The sequence below is a fragment of the Gouania willdenowi genome, chromosome 9, assembly GCF_900634775.1.
Source record: "Gouania willdenowi chromosome 9, fGouWil2.1, whole genome shotgun sequence".
Taxonomy (NCBI): domain Eukaryota; kingdom Metazoa; phylum Chordata; class Actinopteri; order Blenniiformes; family Gobiesocidae; genus Gouania; species Gouania willdenowi.
This window is the reverse complement of record NC_041052.1, coordinates 1,686,831-1,705,192: the sequence shown is the minus strand read 5'-3', so window position 1 is coordinate 1,705,192 and position 18,362 is coordinate 1,686,831.

The window sequence follows — 18,362 nt, the reverse complement described above, 5'->3', positions numbered from 1 at the left end:
CAGACTGAATGACCTGAAATGAACTGTTGAAGAGAAGCAGACGTCACACTTCCGTTAGCTTAGCATTAGCGCTGTTAGGGTTATGAACCGTGAATGAATGAACGCCACGTGTTAATTATCAATTATGGAGCAGCTCCATCCACTGTGAAACCAGGAAACAGAACTAAAAACGTCCTGACTTATGAGCACAAACATCACATCATCACATGGTGACATGTGGGCGGCGGCTTGACCAGCACTAAAAATAAAAAGAAAGAAAGGAAGGAAATTAAGAATTAAAGTGCATGAGATGCCAAACATGAGACTTTATTAAATGTCTGATTATTATTTTGTGAATGCACATTTTTATTAGTCCGGTGTCACGTACTGAGTTTGTATACACGCATAGATGCACATGCAGGCTCACGCGCACTACCAAAAAATGAATTTTTGCTAAAAAAAAAAATTCATTTTTGTTTATTTTTGTTTTCAAAGTGAACTGACACGTGTTTTATTTGTTTACTGGATTATGTTAGGATTATAATCTCAGTACGGAGGTAAACTCAGTACGTGACACCGGACTACCGAACTCAAAACGCCCTCTCTTCTTCTTCTTCTTCTTCTTCTTCTTCTTCTTCTTCTTCTTCTTCTTCTTCTTCTTCTTCTTCTTCTTCTTCTTCTTCTTCTTCTTCTTCTTCTTCTTCTTCTTCTTCTTCTTCTTCTTCTTCTTCTTCTTCACACTAGTTAAAATCACGACTCCTCTGTTATTCGTGAAGGGATCGGGCTAAAGTTTGGAGCTATAATCTATGGATGTGTATGTATCAACGCCCGAGGGCCCCTTAAAAAAAAAAAACAAAAGTTAATTTTTCATTTATTTGCGAGTCAAATATTACGACGGTTGGTGGTAACGAATCATTGGCACATACCAATCTATTAATGAGGCCCATTACCTCGTACGTGTCACGGGGGCGCCAGGGGGCCCCATTTTTCAAATGACTCCGTTAGTTCTCATTTGATCAAAATGCAGTTTGGGATGAATACTCTATGAATGAGTATAATGAGACGCTCAGAGCCCGTTTTACGGTAATTTTCAAATTCATGGGAACATTGTTGTGTGACATATCGTTTCAAAGGTAATTCAACGTAGATTATGATTATGCCTTGCACAAGAAAAATCACGATAAGATGCGCAATCCAGATCCGATTTTTCATAAATACATCTTCCATCAAAGGTTTACCTGAAACGGACAAAGTTTAAGTTCAGGAATGTGTTTAAATTCTGGTTGGCAGAGGTAAAAATGGATCCACGTAGGAAATAAGAAAATGTTTTTCTCTCTGTTGAACTTCAGTAATAATGACACAATAAATGAATATAATGTAGTTCAAAGGCGTGTTTGGTTACAAATGGAATTCATTCAGTGAAGATGTTTAAAGTTTGAACACGGCCCTGCCTTCAGGAGGGAAACATCAAAGAGGCATTTCAATGCTGTGATTCACACACACGCACACACACACACACACACACACACACACACACACACACACACACACACACACACACACACACACACACACACACACACACACACACACACACACACACACACACACACACACACACACACACAGGTGTGGCTCCAAACAAAAGACAGGAATTCAGGGTCAACTTCTGAGACGCTCCAACACAAAACATCAACTGATTCATCCACATACAGTAAAACAGGGGTGTGTTACTCATATTTTAGTTTAAGAACCAAATACAAACCACTTTGATCTCAATTATAGGTGAGAAATTGATCAATTTCCACATTATCCTGCCCTGTAAAGTAATGGAAGTTGCAGACATTATCCAAACTTGAAATGTCATTGAGTTCGTGACAAATTTTTATTCAATTTGTAATAATTTTAATAAAATTGCAGTATTGTAGTAAAGATCAAGATTCTTTCAATAATTTGCGATTAAAAATGGCTCAAACTGTTGAAAGAGTCTTTCCTCAAATTATGACATAAAATGTAATCAAATTAAATAAACAAAGAAATGTGAGTCCCTGTCACTTATTGCTTGGAAATTGTTGGTATATAATACTAAATTATTATACGTGGAAGTGCAAGCCAGTAGCAGTGCTGGGATTTTGATTGTAGGTGGATGGGCCAGTTATTAATATAGTTAATATAAAAAAAAACTTTAAAAAAAATGGGTTTCCCTTCATTTCCATTTAGGCACTTTTCTGTGACACGAGCTGCGTTTCCATTACCGTTGTAAATGTGCAAAATCTAAATAGTTTAATAAAAACTGTTGATGGAAGCTCCTTGTAACAACATTAGGCGTGAGGCAGAGGAAAGGACGCCATGTTTGCATGTGTCTCGTATCTTCCTGCTCATCCTGTTCAGTCCTGTACGGCTCCACAGCCTCAGGGCAAACAGGAAATTATTGCAAATGGACTTGATTTACATGCGTTTGTCTCCAAGTTTAGTTCCTTTACATAATCCGTCACATTCACCCATTCATTTAAACAACATTCTGCATTAATGAACAACAGGGTTCACAAAGACACGTCAATACATGCAAGAGTTTAGCTTTAGAATCAAACCCACAACCTAATAATGTAATTTAAAATGTAGGAACAATTAGTTTAAACAATGATTGCATGGTTTTTGTTAGTATTATATTGCATTGAATGTTTATTAACATTATAGTTTACAAATTCTTATTAAACATTTAAAGGTAGAATTAGATATGTTTATATTTCTTCCTACTTTTTTTGTTCACGTAAACTGAGATGCAAGATACTGTTTTGTTCTCATCTCTTAATGTGAAATTATTTTATTTTATTTTAAACTGTTTTTAAGTTGTCATTTACATGATAGAAATAAATAAATACATACAATAAATCAAATCAAATCAAATTAAACTGGCAAATAATGGGCATGACAAACCGTGAATGTGGTTAAAGTGGCAAAAATAAGCATGAAATATGATGAAAAGAGGTTAAAAGTGACAATAATAGGTCAACATATGTGACATTAGGTGGAAAAATGCTGAACATGTCTGGAAAGTGGGAACAAATGTGCAGAAAGTCATTGAAATGTGATGGATGTTGACCTGAATCTCAGAAATGGATCAGAACTCACCTTCCCAGAATGCACTTGTAGGAGAAAACCAGCTGCATGTCACCTGATCAGTGTTGATCACTGAGTTAGATCACCTGAGACAGAGAAGCTCAATCAGAGAGTGAAACGTTTATTTATTAGTCTTTGAAACTCTGCTTATGGACGTTTGTTTAAAGTGTCAGAAATATGAGAAACGTAGCAACATGCATTAAAAAGAGCAAAAATATGGCAAGAAAAAGTGATGAAAATAGGTTAAAATATGGTGAGTTTGGTGTAGTTGCAAAAAAGGTGAAAATAAGCAAAAATTGTTCATATATATATATATATATATTCTCTGGCAACCCCCTCCCAGTGACTCGCGATCGTAAATGGCATTGTGACCCCACACCGAGGTTGAGAACCATTGGATTAGAAGATGATCATGAGCTCTAATTTGCTTGTGTGTGTGTGTGTGTGTGTGTGTGTGTGTGTGTGTGTGTGTGTGTGTGTGTGTGTGCGTGTGTGTGTGTGTGTGTGTGTGTGTGTGTGTGTGTGTGTTCTGACCTCCACCTGTAAACCAGCCATTATTACATCATCGTCTGTTCTCAGATATCAGCAGCATCCACTTGCTCCTCTATCCTCTTCTGCTAAACGCTCACAACTGTTTCCATGACAACCACTTCTCTCTCATTCTCTTCTCGCCCTCACATCATCAACATTTACAGCTGCAATTCACCCCCCCACCCCCCCCCCCACAGCTTTAGTCATCGTGCACACTGTTCATTCACACTTCATTATGCTAACGTTGTTTCTGCTTCTTTTCAAACGTCATTCAGAGCTGCATCATTAACGCTCAGAATAAATAGTCACACACACACACACACACACACACACACACACACACACACACACACACACACACACACACACACACACACACACACACACACACACACACACACTCCTCTGGAGGAGGTTTTCAGTACGACTAGAAACACCACATTTCCAAACTTCCTTGTGTATTTTTTGGTTCCTCGTGTCCCTGATTAGCATAGCTCCACTTAGCGCTGGGGTCTGATCTCTGTCGTGTTGTTCTCCAGAGAGAAACAGGAAGTGCACACCCAGAGATAGCAGCTGCAGGAGAACAACATTATTATCTGTAATCCTCCACAGATCAAACTGCTGCAGGAGTTTCAAATATAACAAAGCTGAAATGTGTGTTTTTAGCTTCATTAATATTCAAAACAATCCAACTAATTCTGATCAAATACAAACTTTAGTTTCTACACCAGCTCATGTCCAACTCATTTTAGTTCAGAGGCCAAATACGGACAAGTTTGATCTAAAGTGGGCGCCATAGGTTCGGAATCCAACAGTTTTTAACATTAGTGCTACTTTGCTTTTTTATGTATAATGATATTAAAGTATGTAATATATAGACCGTTTACACGGTGCGTCATCAACCTGGAAGTCGCCGCAGCAAAACAAACCTCATGCACACAAGAAAATCCTGAATTTTGAGAGGAAATAGTGAATTATTGTGATGGATAAACCACATAAAATATGTTGTAGATGTAAAGACATAATCATCACACATGGTTAGGCTTTACTGGTGGTGCAGATCCATACGAGTCGCTCCCTCGTCTTGGATCAATGACAACCCGGAGAGTCTGTTATCTATTATGTATCCTGATGTCATCAACCACCTGCTTTTCTCACCAAACCCATACAAAGTTTGGAGGTTTATAACCAGATGTTGTAGATTAAGTCATCACTGACAGATGTGGTCATGGCCAAAGTAATTAATGCAATAACGGTAAAAGTTCAGAACTTTGACCAGGAATACAGTGAGAAATACAGCTCTACATTTTAGCTCTACATTTAAACAACTGTTGTTACTGTAGCACGATATTAAATGTGATTATATTAAGTCAATATTTCTACATGCAGTAACTTAATATGGATTATATTACTATAAAATGAGTTCAAAGCTGCTGCTATCAATAATTCTCTAACCTGACGAGAAACACATTCAGATGTTGTACAGATGTTTTTCTCGTAGATCCTGGTTTAGCTTTGCTAACCACTAGCTCCTCCTTTTCTCTAACTATTCACATTGTTCTCCCTGATTTGTTCCAACTTTTGGCAGTTTATAAAACTCTGAATATTTTTCATGTTCCGCCAAAAACACGGCAATAATTCACCGTTTCCTCTTGAAATTTAGGATTTGTTTGTGTGCGCGCACTTTGTTTTGCTGCTGCAATATTGCCAAAATGGCGACTTCCAGGTTGATGACGTGAATGAGCAGGATTTTGGTCAAATGTGATTTCCTTCAACAATTCAAGAGTAAAAATGATTTCCATTGTGTTATACAAGCGTGGGAAAACTGCAAACCCCTGCAACTAATGTAAATCATTTTAAAGTTATACTTCCAAATATACCTGTTGGAATGTTCTGTTCTGTTATGTTAAAGTGTATTATTTTATTATTAATGTATTATTAATGGTTCATGTTTTCTCAGTCATTTTTACTTTCCTCTGGGGGCTGATTTAGATGTTTTAATGGGCCAGATTTGGCCCCCGGGCCTTGAGTTTAACACATGTCCTACATTGAAATAAAGCAAACACATCACATCAGCCTTTTTAGTTGAATTTATGTATTTAAAAAGGCTGAGATATTTACAACTAAATTACTTGGTATTTGTACAATGATTCATGTTTTCATTCATTTTGACTTTATCTTGCAGGCCAAATTTGATGCTCCAATAGCTTGAGTTAAATGAATTTACTGTAACTGTGTGAAGTTTTAAACTCATGATCATCTTCATATTTTAAGGTTCTAATAATCCCAGAGCAGCTGCTTCCATATGTGATAATAACATAAACGTGATAGAAAGTGATGAACTTTTTAGGAAACAGCGTCAGAGAAAAGAACCAAAAACATCCAGTTTATTCCTGAAACAGAGACAATGGCTGTTTGTGTCACTGTATATATTTTTCCTCTGAGGGGAAGAGAACAGACACACATCCTACTGGATTTCCTCTGCTGTGTTTACAGCGTGAAACCGTAACAATGTGACGCATGATGATCAAAAACGAAAGAAAGCTGCCAATGTTAACAGAAAATCAACGAATAAACGAAGCATAAAATGTTTATTCATGGTTTTTTTATGCATTAGTGTAAGTAGATCTTACTGGGAACGCAAAATAAACTTCTAGGTCAGTGGTTCTCATCATTTTCAGTCCGTGACCTCCAAAATAAAGGTCCCATAGAGCAGGGACCCCCACTGTAGCTGAAGGTGGTTGAACACAGACATGAACATTGAAGAACAGTCATGTGGAGACAGGACCATCTATAAGGGGGAATAAAGGGGAGAGATTTTTGGGGTCCATCCATAAAGTCAGTAAAATGATGGTCTATTGTTCTATGAATCTGTGATAACCACATTTATTTATTCATTTGAATAATATCCGCTGTTATCCAGGAACGTTTATTATTATTATTATAGTCATCTTAAAGATGGAAATCCTGGTTTTAATCACTAATAAAATGGTTCAAAGTGACCAAAAATGGTGGAAAAGGAGGTGAAATGGGATTTTAAAAACCACAGAAATTAGTTAAAAGTTGCAAAGTAAAATGGCTAAAAACTGACAGAAAAAGTGAAATAATATATTGGAACAATTAGTTTAAACTGGTAAATAATGGGCATAAAAAATGGTGATTGTGGCAAAAATAAGCATGAAATATGGTGAAAAGAGGTTAAATGTGACAATAATGGGTCAACATATGTGACATTAGGTGTAAAAGTGGTGGAAATGGTTAATAAATGCTGAACATGTCTAGAAAGTGGGAAAAATGTGTAGTAAAGACATTGAAATGTGATGTAGAAGTGTCAGAAATGGGAGAAATGTAACAAAAATGCATTGAAATATGGCAAGAAAAAGTGATGAAAATAGGTTAAAATATGGTGAGTTTGGTGAAGTTGTAGAAAAAGGTTAAAAATGAGCCAAAATGAGCTCAATTCGTGTGTAGCAGTAATGGTCAGTTATTTATAGTACACACTCCTCTGTGATCACCTGTGACTCCAGCAGCTCCGTTTAAACATCTTTACTCACCCACTCCACACACTGATCATGTGACGGTGTAATTATACGCTGTGTTGGTCTCTGTGTGCGTCAGCTAACGGCTGCTAGCCCACCTGTAGCTCATATATTTACCTGACTAATGCGTTCTCAGCCATGAGATCATGTATCACGTCTGTTTTTATATCTCAGGGTTTTCCCCAAACATGGACAAACACACGCTAGGACAGAAAAGTCAAGATTTTGATGCTGTTATTCATGTTTTATCTTCGTTTATGGAGCTTAAATGGGATTTCAGTGATTTCAACCATGTTTGACTGTACCAGTACTCACTACTAGTGCTAGTAATGCAGAAAGTGTCACTAGTTATTAGCATCATATGCTAATAAAAACGTGTGGAAAATGAATCCAGGCTTGCCATTGGCTTTTAAGAATATTCCAACCAATCAGGGAGCTGGATTTGGTTCTAATCCCTCCTACTTCATTGGCATTAGGTCTACTAGTACTACTAGAAGACTAAAGACACTCTACTTGTTGTACTGGTGAGAGTTTGGCTTTACTAGTACTACTAACAGACTAAAAACAGTCTACTAGTACTACTATTGTGAGATGTGTACTATTAGTACTAAACAGAAGTTTTGTTTTACTAGTTAAGGTTTGATGCACTAATGTGCGAGAACACTTTATTAGTAAAGTAGATCATCTAGTCAATGTTTTTGTGTTACTAGTAGACACAAAATACGTCCATCCATCCTTTTTCAGACCCGCTTCTTCCTGTTTTTCAGGGTTGCGGGTTCTACCGGTGCCTATCAATGGCTCACACTGGGTGCTAGGCAGGGGTACACCCTGGATAGGGTACCAGTCCATTGCAGGGCAACACATACACAGACAACCACTCCCACTTACATTCACTCCTACGGGGAAATTAGAGACTCCAATAAACCCATTAGTCATGTTTCTGGGTTGTGGGAGGAACCTGGAGTACCCAGAGGGAACCCACAGGGAGAACATGCAAACTCCACACAGAAAGGACCCAGGGCTTGAACCCAGGACCTTGTTGCTGTGAGGGCGGACGTGCTAACCTCTAGCCAATGGCAAGACTGAAAATGTTTTTTTCCCGCCCCCTTAATTACATATAATGCTAACTCGTGACACTTTTTGCTCCACTAGTACTACTGTCGATGCTTTTTGCGTCACTAGTGAAGTTTACTCGTACACTATTAAACCAAATTTGAGTAAACTTGTCAACACATCCAGATACAGGTCGTCATTTTTGCATTTTTTTTCAAATTGCCAACCACGTATTCACCGTGTGAATACAGATCTTTCCTAGTTTACACTTTATTTGTCCAAAATTCACAGTTTGTCTGCTAATTTGTTGTTTTCTTCTACTCTTGGGTTTAAGTTGAATATTTGACAAACGGAGTACAGCATTGTATCATTATGGAGCAGCTAAAAGCTAAGATTATGATTTTGCACAAACTAAATCAAGCCTTGATATCCTCCACATTCACAGGTTTCACTAATGGAGTTTGGAGGAAATGAAAGCACGGTAGAACTTTGCTAAATCCAATTTTGAAGGTATTTTAGAAACATTTCTGATGTGATAGGAATAGGATTGCTCAACAATGTAATGTTCTCTGTTAGATGTTATTATCAGGTCTCCTCCCATAGAAAACTAAAAGATGAAAAACACATGGAAAGGAACCAGAAAAGTTCTGCATCATTGGGATGAGGTTAGAGGACCATAGAGAATAATTTTATCTTCATTGAGTTGGTTCATCTCGTGATAAACGGGATCCGATCACTCCCTGTGGTTTAGTTTATTACAGCCTTTGGTTTTTTCTTGTTTTAGTCCAACAATGTGAAAAGAGAACAAACAAGTTTAGGCACGAGTGGTTCACCTCTCACACGAGGAATGAGGAAGACGTAGGTGAGATCTAATTCCGCAAATTGTGAAGAAAAGAAGAAGAAAGGGTCTTTTCTTCCTGATGATTTTAAATGCTTTAACAATGCACCATATCTCATATAATGTGTGTGTGCAATGATGATGTGTAGTTACAGTAGAAACACGTGGCTGACAATAAGAGACACGTGTAAACCTGCATGTGTCTGATCTGCAGAGGTTATTTATTTAAAATCATGTTAAAGGACAACAACGAGTACAGGAATATCTTTGTTTTCTGTCACAACAAATTACATTAAAAAAATATCAAGAATAGCAAAAAGGTTCTAAGTTCATGTTCCTCAGAGAATCAACGGCGTCACTTCAGAGTTTTATTGTGCAGCTGTGATGGAGCTTTGTTGTTTTTTTCATCTGAAGACGTGGTCATTTCTTCCCAGTCATCACACACACACACACACACACACACACACACACACACACACACACACACACACACACACACACATTTTATCATCCTATTCGCTCTGACTTACTCAACATAAATAACATGTGACACATCGGCTCCAACGCATCATGAGATTCAAAGGATTTTGACTTCATTTGTTCAAATACAGATGTTACAATACAGAGGTTATATTATATTACATATGTTACATATGTACATATGTTGACCGAGTCAAATTCCTCGTGTGTACAACATACACTTGGCCAATAAAGATGATTCTGATTCTGATTCTGATTCTGATTTGACTTTCACTTGTGAACCAATGATGATGCGTAGGCCAAAACTATGTTGTTTAATTTTCAGTCACTGCTCATGCTGTCTGACGTTTTCAGGCTAAAGGGTTAGGGTTAGGGTTAGGGTTAGTTGAGATTTGAATCTTTCAATAGACAGATTAGTGTTGGACAACTCATGACCACATTTTCAAGGTCTCGGGATTTTCCACTAAAACCAGTGCAGACCAGCACTTTTTTTTTTTTTTTTAACAAATTGGCCCCATTTTTTGTTTTTCACCATTTTTCTACAACTACACCAAACTCACCATATTTGAACCTATTTTTTATCACTTTTTCTTGCCATATTTTGAATCCTTTTAATGTATTTTTGCTTCATTATTCCCATTTCTGACACGTCTACATCACAATCATTACCTTTTCTTCATATTTTTTCAGCACTTTTCCACCTAATGTCACATATCTTGACTCATTATTGTCACTTTTAACCTCTTTTCACCACATTTCATGATTATTTTTTGCCAATTTAACGATCATGTTTTGTCATGTCCATTATTTGCCAGTTTAATCTATTTGTTCTAATATTTAAACCCTTTTGTTTTTATCCACTCTAATTTGCAACTTTTAACCATTTTTTGTGGTTTTTTTTAAATTCCATTTCACCACCTTTTCCATCATTTTTGGTCACTTTGAACCATTTTTTTTTAATTAAAACAAGAATTTCCATCTTTAAGATGACTAATAATAATAAACTTCCTGGATAACAGTGGATATTATTCAGATCAATAAATAATTGATTCTTTATGTATTTAAAATAAAACAAACGTGAAAAAGAGAGAAAATGTTCTGAAACTGTTGAATCTGTTCATGGTTTATAAAACAGATTTTTTTGGTCTTGGTTTCATCTCTGATAATAAGTTTATTAAGTACGACACTAAGACAGAGGCTAACATGATGAGCACGTTGCTGATTAAATCTTTATTCTAGAGTCCTTGAAGATTAAGTTTCCACATTAGTTTTGCACTTAGTTTACAGTGGGGGTTCTTAACCTTTCTGTAACTGTAGCTACTTCATAGAAACTGAATATTCTGAAGGGCTACCAGATAGAAAAGCACTTCTGAAACACTACATTTTCACAGTTTCACTTTAATTAAAGAGTGGAATTATAAGGAAGGCTAAGTAGGAAAAGTTTAGAATTCAATAAGAAAAAACTTTATTTGTCCTACTTTCCTTAACCTTTCTTTTAGTTATATTGTTATTTCTTTATTTGTCTTTATTTTGTAAAGTGGCTTTGAGTCCCAAAAGAAGCACTGTAAAAAAATTGATGCATTATTATTCATTTATGCAATTGTTTCATTTGCATTTAATTTGATAGAAAATCCTAGTATTTTGAAAAAGATATCTTATTTATATCATATTATATATAACATACCACTGACCATCTGCAACACTTAAAAACATTTGTCACAATGTTTTAATGAAAGTAAACATTTTTAGATGGTTAATTTAATACAAAAAAATCCGAAATAAATCAATAAAACTGGTTAAAGTAAAACAAGTTAAAAAAAATTCTGTTTTGTTTGTGTTTCCACTAAACTTTATCATCTAAAACTGTCTTGATAGTTAAAACATTCACTCTGTGTCTGAGTTTTAATGTCGTGCTGCATTCCTAAAATAGGCATATTTTTTATTCATATTTCATTCACTAGTTCTTTGTAGTTGTTTTATGGAAGAATAAAGATTATTACATTAGATGTATTAATGGATGTGAGCTCACTGGAATGATGATGGGTTTTTTTACCAAACAAATCACAGCTCACGACTTTAATTCACTGGTTTTCAGTGTTTGTGTGACTTTGATAAAGAAAAAAGGAAATGATAAAGCCTTTGGAGCAACAGGGTGACGAATCACAGCTGAAGAGTTTAAATAATAAAAAAACATCTTAAGAAAGAGGCTGAGAAAATGAAAGTGTGCAGACGTTGCTCGTAGGTAAATGCAATCAAATGACAGGAGCTGCCATTTGTTACCCAAATATATCCACTGAAACACGTGAGTGACTTTGTGGAGAAAAGAAGTCGGAGTTGTGTAAAAGTGCAGATTGCAGCAGGAAGTAAAGACGTCAGCAGAAATGAGTCCCGTCACTTTATTCTTCACAACATCACTGGCTTTGTCTTCACTTTATGCTGAGTCATTTTATCCATTCAGGAATCAGATGGAAAGATGAACAGATGAAAACAATATAAAGATGTTCATTATTGTCTCATTCAGTGTTTAAAACCTGCACATTCACTGTAATAAATGGACAATTATTCTGGGCCAACATTAATAAAGCTTATGATTCAGTGTCAATCAGAACTTTACTGCATTCATTTAAATACAAACCACATTTAATTCATATGGGGTTTATTTTAATGCAACAAACCAACTTAATAAATATGCAAAAATAAGTAGTTCAAACATAAATGTGATATCAACCATAGTTCAACTCCACCAGTATCTATACTCACATTTGGATACATGTACTCAACTTGTGTACATGCAAATAAAGAAGGAGGGATTAGAACCAAATCCAGCTCTCTGATTGGTTGGAATACTTTCAAAAGCCACTGACGAGCCTGAATTTACTTTTCCCGCCCGCTTATTAGCATATGATGCTAACTAGTGACACATTTTGCTTCACTAGTAAAGTGTACTTGAGCACTAGAACCAAACTTGAACTTCTACAAACTTCTACATATATTTCACCGTAGTTACTACAACAGAATGTAATGAGATACACATTAGTTCTGATTTAAAATGTCAGTTTGTAACGTTAGTTCATGAATCATTCCAGGCTCTAAAATATAATCTGGTGATTGTCACTTGTTTAGAAAAGTTTATAAATTCTCCATCTGGTTTTCCAACATCTGCACTCACACCTGCCCTTCATTAAACCTTTAAACCTTGAAAAGTCAAATAAATCTCACAGGTCCTTCCATCGCTGAGTAAAGTAATGGCAGAGCTACGTTGTATCAAAGTGGTGGATTGTTGAAGCTCTGCAGCTGTGCATCACACCTTTCTTTCCCTCAGGAAACACTCCAAGCTTTCCTGACGCCCAAATTAACCCAGCACTGCTTTTCCTGCCAGACTTCCTGAACCAGTGAAACATCACACACAGACTTCACAGTGGAAGCAAAGCAGCTGCAGAGACTTTAATTTGTGCTCCTCGATCTGTCAAAATAACCAAGTGTGAAGAATCAGATTTAGATTCAAAGTTGAGCGTCATTAGTGTGGTTGTTTACGGCCTCCTGATCACTCACCCTTTCTCTCTTTTTACACTCGACTGCACGCTGAGAGAAGAGAGGGTGGAACACAATCAGCACTACTTCCTGTACAACATTAAACTAAAGGTTTAGGCAGAAGAAAAAGGGGCGTGGTCTAGGGAGGCTGATAAATGAGCTTATTATGCTCCATTGTCTGAGTTTTCCTCAACAGGTGCAGAAGAGCTTTTAGTAGAAAAGAACAACGTTGATTTAAAGATTAGACGTGAGTACGTTTGACATTAGAACGTCTGTAGCACAAAAACAAAACATGTTCATGTTTTATTTTATGTGTTATGGATACATACAACATTTCCTTTTGCAAAAGCACAAAATAAGTTTGTCCTGTGGGAGGGGCCTCCGTCATCAGACTACCCAGGGTTAGCTGTGGCGTTGCTGCTCTATTTGCAGTGTAACATGATAGCATCACCACATAAAAACCAACATGTCAGACCAGGGCCGGCCTTCCCGACAGGCAACACAGGCGGCCGCTGGAGGGACGCCACAGTGCACCCGCCCCAAATAATAATAATGATAATAATAATTTAAAAAGGTATAATAAACATGAAACACACCCTTTACAATCACAGTATATGTTTTCTCATAATTAATTATTAATTTTCAAAATCAGTAACTATACCTGCTGATCTTCTGCCCATAATTATGCATATTTATATTTATTTAATTTTAATTATTTTTTTTCTATTCTATATAATTCTATTGTGTTGTTTGCAACATGATGTTCTTTGGTTTAAAGATTTTTCTTACTGACTATAAAACCAAACAGGAAAGTAGAAATTTTCTTGTACTGAAACTTTCATATTTTATTTTTTACTTTTGATTGAACTGTTTTGCATTGCTTTTGGATTTTGCACCATTGTTCCTATATTTACTATACTGTACCTGTGGGCGTTATATTGTTTTATAGTGTATAATAATTTTTAAAGTAGGTTGTATTTTTTTCAATGGTTTGTTGTGTTGCAGAATTGCATTGTTTTGTCTTGAAAAATAAATAATGTTTACACAGTGTATAGACTTTGAAAAAAATATTATAAAATATAAAAATATTAATTTTATTTATTGTCTAAAGCACAGAATGAGTCAGAAAATTAAAGCAAAAACCAGCAACACTGTAACGACAATAAGCCACACCCAAGGCATAGTCGAGCCAACACGTGTTCGTAAAGTGTCAACAATAATCAATATGCTGCATGTTAGCGTTTCATATTATGCAAATTGTAATGCACCGAAAACAGGTTTATCACCAAAACAACAGGGTGTTGTCATCGCACCCTCAGTCGACACCAGACACGCCTCCAAAGGATTTTTCAGAGGAAGCATAAATTCAGCTTTAGTCCGTCAGCGCACGTTTCACAGAGAGTTTCAGCACTTCATTGCGACTGTACTTAATCTGCGTTATGAAGATCATCACTTGAATGTTACAATAAACAAAACATAAATGATCCACGCCGCAGAGCGTTCAGGAGATGAAATTTAATGTTGGTGCATCCTATTAAAGCAGTAAGCTTGTCTTAAAATATTTACAGTATACACCTGACAGCATATTGGCCAACCTGTTTACAAATAATAAACCTATACACCACTTCATCATGTGAAGCAAACACACTTACTACAGCTGTTTTTATAATTAATATACAGTATGTCCTACTTTATTAGGCTCTTCTTCTTGTTGTGTACACTAGTTAAAATCACTAATCCTCTGTTATTCGTCAACAGATCGGGCTGAATTTTGGTAACTATAATCTATGGATGTGTACGCATCAATGCTTGAGCCCGATTTTTGATTCAGGGCCAGAAGGAAAAAAAACGGGTTGATTTCTCATTTATTTCTGAGTCAAATATTACGATAGTTGGTGGTAAAGAATTATTGACACATACCAATATATGAATGGGGCCCATTACTCCGTATGAGCCATGGGGGTTCCAGGGGGCCCCATTTTTCAAATGACTACTCCTCCGTTAATGCTCATTGAATCGGGCTGTAATCTGACATGGATGTTCTATGAGCAGATGTCTAGAGCCTCTCAGAGACATTTTTACTTGGTAAAACCGAGTCATTGACTGAATTCTCAGGAATGTGGTACTGTACGTGCTATTTAGTGCAGAGACGTTCCATGGGCCCGGCCGTAGTTCATCCAAACTTGTTTTACTATAATCTAATGTTAAAATATATTTTTGTTCTTTGTGAATTTCTCCTCTGAAGATCAATAAATTCTGTTCTATTGTAAATATAAGCAAGCAACATAATATACTAATAAGCAATTAAAGCTCACCTTTTAGAAGTGTTTGCAGCAGGCCTTCATCATCACTAATCAATGTATCTTAATAACGAATCCATTTGCTTTGTAGTTTTTTAAAAGTTTCTCTTTGTTTTCACAACGATACATTTGGTGGTTTAAACGTGCTGCCTGTAACGTTTGTCACTGATGCTCGGTAACGTCCGTGGAAAGTTTTTTTCCTTGTTTTTTGAGGCACACAAACTTCATGTCAGTAAGCCAAGCTGTCATTGGCTCTAGAGAGCTGGGGGCGGGAGGTCAGGGAGGGGGCGTGTGCAGTGTGAGCCTATGAATGTCCTCACAGAATGATCCAATCTTCCAGTTTGTGTTTCTCAAACATCACTTGTCCAATGTCTCATTTTGCCACCCCTAAGAGAGTGCCACTCTAGGCATCTGCCTATGGCTACAGTTGTAGCTTACCTCCAGTTTTAGGATTTGTTGGGATCGAAAAACGGTCTCCATAAAAAGTTTTTGTCTACTAGTGGACTGCATAATGATACAAAAATGAAAGAAAAAAAGGAAAAATGTGACATATTTTTCCGTGACAATTAAGAGAGTGGGCACACCTGAGTGGAGACACACAAAATAACATGACAAAAAGTGATTGTTTCTGGTGATCTGAGGGTTATATGATGAACATTCATGTCAGCATTTAGAATAATGACCAATTGGAGCATTAATACAGGAAACAACAAAGGATCTAGTGTGTTTTTGTTTCCATTTTGTGTTTTTGGAGTAATTTTTATGCATTTTTGTTGTCACTTTGTGTATATTTTTGCTCATTTTGTATGTTTTCATTGTCGTTTTATGTTTTTGTGCATTTACTTTGGGGGACTGCACAAAATTAGGCCAGAGGGCCGCCAGTTGTCTGTCTGACTTAGGAAAACAAATGTAAAAATCTATCCATGCCGACAGTTAAAACCAGGAATAAACAAGAGATTATTAAGAGGAAAATAAGGACAAAAACAAACGGATCACACACAGATTGACTTTAAATTACTGTAAATTTACAAAATCTAATGTCTGCTTTTGCATTTCTGTTCCTAGTATTAGTAAAAAGTTAAAATATGAAGAGGATAAACATCCTGACTCTTGCAGGTAAAGCTGATAAAACCCTCTGACATGTTGCAACTTGTCTGAATCTAAGTGTGTGTTTGTGTGTTTGCTACACGTGTGAAAATCACTCAGTGATACTGAAAAAAAAAAACGTCTTAGCTAAAGTTGTTCGGGCACGTCTGGAACGCTGTGTGGGAGTCGACTTTGGAACAAAAGCTGCAATGAATGAATTCCAGTGTGGAGCTTTATTGTAGAGTTCAGTGCACAGAGATACAAGTGCAAACTATGTTCTTTACTGAAATCTGCTCTAATTACAAATACCTGAACTATATTATATTGTGTTGTGAAATAAGTGGATTTGAGTGGAGGTGTTTTTTTTATTACTGGTATTAAAGTCTTTAACGTGTTGATGCAGCCATCAGTTGTTCAGTGACATACCAACCATACCACAGCTGAAATGTGTTGCCCTGACTTTGATCTGTTTTGGTTGAATAATATAAACTCTTCCTAACACAGTGTAGGTGTATGATCAGAGTCGTTTGGGTCAGATGTGTTACTTTCACAGGGAACATAGTGTCAGAATGTGACAGCGCCTTCACAGCAGCACAGAGCGAAGGTCTGAGTCTGAAAGAAAGGTTGTGTTGTTGTGGGGGGCCGTGGTTACAGTGGTGCTGTCTGTATCGTGACCCTCAGTGATGGTGAATATCTTCTGCTGTTTTTCGGGACTAGGGCCTCTGTCTCAGCGCCCTGTACCCACAGTCTGTGCCCTGCTCCTGGTGCAGACGGTTCCTTGTGATGTGTCCTTACCTAGGTCCTCTGTACCCAGCCATGTGTCATTGTCCATATTTCAACCTGTGTGTCTGTGTGTGGTGGGTATATTTTAATTCTGTGAACCTACTCTTGTCTGTATGATAGGAGCTTTCTTATCAATACAAATTGATGGATTGATTGATTCACCATTTGTCATCCCATTATTTGCCAGGTTAAACTAATTGTTCCTACTTTTTTTTTTGCCACTATTAAGCCAATTTAACCACATTCAATGTTTGTCATTGCCATTATTTTCCAGTTTAAACTAACATTAGCCCAAACCTCCCTACCCCCATTTCTGCCACTTTTAAGCCAATACTGACACTTTGAAAATCAAAGTGAGTGCATATATACCAATTTATTAAGTATTTGGTATCTTTTTATGCAATTAAACCTTATTTTTAAACTAAAAGAAATGCAGTTAGACAGAATATTTCAGTGTCAAGGATGCTATTGATTGGTTGAGTGAAAAAACAGTTTCTTTTGTTCATTGTTTGTGTTTTATCTGATGATCTGAACCAGTTATCATCACAGCTTCCACAAACTGACGGATGTTGATCATAATCTACATTTGATACATTTGTCTTTGAGTTGAATCATAAACGCTGATGCTGTGGATGATGATGATGATGAAGGACATACTGTATAGAAGTCACAATACAGAACACACATGGATGGTGTTTCTTTTCTTTTGTTTGTCTCTTTGTAAAGTTCACGTGCATCATGTGCTTGTAATGTCCTTCAGACCAGTACGTTTATAACTCACGTTATCACCATAACATGCAGTGGCATGAAATGTGCACGTACTGCTGCACACAAAGCAAACCTACCTTAGTGGCGATAAACACATGTTTACACGAGATCATGATATTTTCAAGACTTTTATGAATTATTATTAAAGCATGATTTGTGTGTGAAGTGTGTGTGTTTAGAGCAGCAGATGATGGTGATTTCACTCAGAAGTGCCTGAGAGCAGAGTGTGTGTGAGGTAACAGATCTGACATTTGAAGAATGGAGCACACGGCTGTTTACTGGCGTCTCATTGGACGACAGGAGGAGGAAACTGTGCTGAAAACATTCGTAATGTATCAGTGATAAATTGCAGAT